The sequence below is a fragment of the Nicotiana attenuata genome, unplaced genomic scaffold (assembly GCF_001879085.1).
Source record: "Nicotiana attenuata strain UT unplaced genomic scaffold, NIATTr2, whole genome shotgun sequence".
Taxonomy (NCBI): Eukaryota; Viridiplantae; Streptophyta; class Magnoliopsida; order Solanales; family Solanaceae; genus Nicotiana; species Nicotiana attenuata.
This window is the reverse complement of record NW_017674725.1, coordinates 64,293-66,452: the sequence shown is the minus strand read 5'-3', so window position 1 is coordinate 66,452 and position 2,160 is coordinate 64,293. Positions and strand designations below refer to the sequence as shown.

Sequence of the window (2,160 nt, the reverse complement as noted above, 5' to 3'; positions counted from 1 at the left end):
CTGTCCTCTCTCGAATGGCCCAGAATTTAAGGCTCCATGAGCCCAAGATTTACAAAACCAAAGACTGGGAATCAAGACTCAATATCGAGTCTTACCCAACACAGAAGTCTCAACAAATTTTCACCAAACAATTCTATCTTCAACTATATTGATAACAAATCAGATAGAGATACATGCTTGCATTTGATTTCTAAACTAATCCCTCAAACGAACATTGGAAACTTAAACCTGTTTAGACCACTTAAAAAGCAGATTAACAAGTGAAATAATACAAAGCTTTCCAAAACTACAAAGTAGAATCCTGACCAATTTCAACATGACAATTACTGATTTCAAACCATGAAAGCACTAAGTTGACATATTCAATCAAGCTCTCATTTCAACATATCTAGCAGTCCACTCATTCGACAAAGTTCAGTTATTATTACAAGCCAATGTTTTGAACCTGAACGCCTATTTTGACTCAACAATTCGACCTTAAGGTGCTATCACGACTAAGCAAAATAACACATGCAGGAAAACTAAATTACTACAAAAACTGAGGAATTTAATAACATAAAATGGCAAAAACAAGCAATAAGTGCAGCTAAAAACAGTGTTTCTATCCAAATCCCAACTCAGATTCACAAATCTTTACACAAATTCAATCAGGCTTCAATTCCATCATAGTTTTGAGAGTGTACCTGGAAATTGAAAGGGAAAAGAGGTGAAGAAGCAGTAGATAACAGCAGAACAAAGCACCAGCAATGCTCAGAAACTAGTTTTTCAAACCCCAGCAAATGATGTGCAACAATCAGAACTTATTTTCGATTGGAAAATGACTCACACTTCAAACCAAACTTCTATAACCCAACTTCAATCCATTCTAATTCCAAATGAGAGATCATTGTTGCTTTTTTTTAGAAATTAGAGAAAAAAATTAAAGAATCCCTGAAGCAATTTAATGAAACAGTAATCTAGCCAGTTGTGTGTTTTCTGTATTTTTCAGCTCTTCTCCCTCAAAATCTGACCTCTAAGGCAAAGAAGTAATGCCTTTATAGGCAAGCAATTAGGGCAGCCCTTAAGGTTTTATTTACCCCTTCGGTCCCTCAATTTATGACTTGACTGCCAAGTTATAGCCTAAAATTTACATGAAACCCCTACTAGAAGCTTCCCATTTTCTGCTGTGAAAGATTCTCTAACCTAGACTACCCAAATTGCCCTTTAAACCCCTGTTTATTACCCATTAAAACCCAACTAAATCAGATATGGGTCGAGCCTAGCCCAAACAACACCATTCAAAGGCTGTTGCTGGGACGGGCCAAAACACACCTAAAAGCCCAAATTTCCACTCAGCCTGGGGGCATGTGGAGACCCCAAACTTGAATCAAACAAATTGGACCTCTGAGGTGGCCCCAAAAGAAATCAGACGATTGAAACAATGATCATACAAACAAACCAACTTAATTCTATTTTTTTTTAAAAAAAAATTAATAAAGGCTACTGCTTTATGGGAAGTTAACCAATCGAAAACAGGAATAAAGATAAAAGAGAGGAATGCGGAAAAGCAAATAAAATGGGGAAGCAACAAAATCCACAAGAGAGCGTGGATGAGGAATACCTGAAGTCAGAGACAATGGGCTATGGGTTTGCACATATTAAACTGGTCGTCTCAATTTGAACCCGAAACGAGCGTTATGCGGGTTGTTCTTGTGAGAACAACCCGTCTAACACTTGTTTTAAGTCCAAAACCTTCAAAGCCCGGAGGGTAATCGACCTAGACCCCCAAATGGTTAAGCAAAGGTGAGGAAGGGATTAGGGTTCCGAATTTGATTCAAGATTTGGGGAGATTGAAATGGATTCAAGGAAAACCGTGTTGAGATTTGGACAAAGGGGAGTGGGAGGGTTCAAAGGTGGCGGTTAGGGTTTTGAAGGATTCCGGTGGGATTCGAAGGGAGCTGATGGTGGATTCGTGATGAGGGAAGGGAGATGGGGCTCTGGTGTGAGTTTGGTGACGGTTAGACGCCGACCGCCGCGGTAGGTGATTTCCGGCGGGCGGCAGGCGGTGGCTTATGGCGGAGGGGGCTGTTCTCTGAGAGAGACGAGTGGGAGTGAGAGAGACGGGGCTTGGGGGGGGGGGGGGGGTTCGTGAGGGTTGGTTTGGTACGATTTTTAAGGTTA

At 40.7% G+C, this 2,160-nt stretch overlaps 1 long non-coding RNA gene across 1 annotated transcript; it reads right to left on the bottom strand.

The window, feature by feature from the left end:
* Nucleotides 1-309: 309 nt before the first annotated feature.
* LOC109219175 lies at nucleotides 310-1,021 on the bottom strand. Its single transcript, XR_002066894.1, has 2 exons — nucleotides 827-1,021; nucleotides 310-683 (listed from the first exon to the last, which is right to left on the bottom strand). It is a non-coding gene; the product is annotated as an uncharacterized LOC109219175 (long non-coding RNA).
* Nucleotides 1,022-2,160: the final 1,139 nt, after the last annotated feature.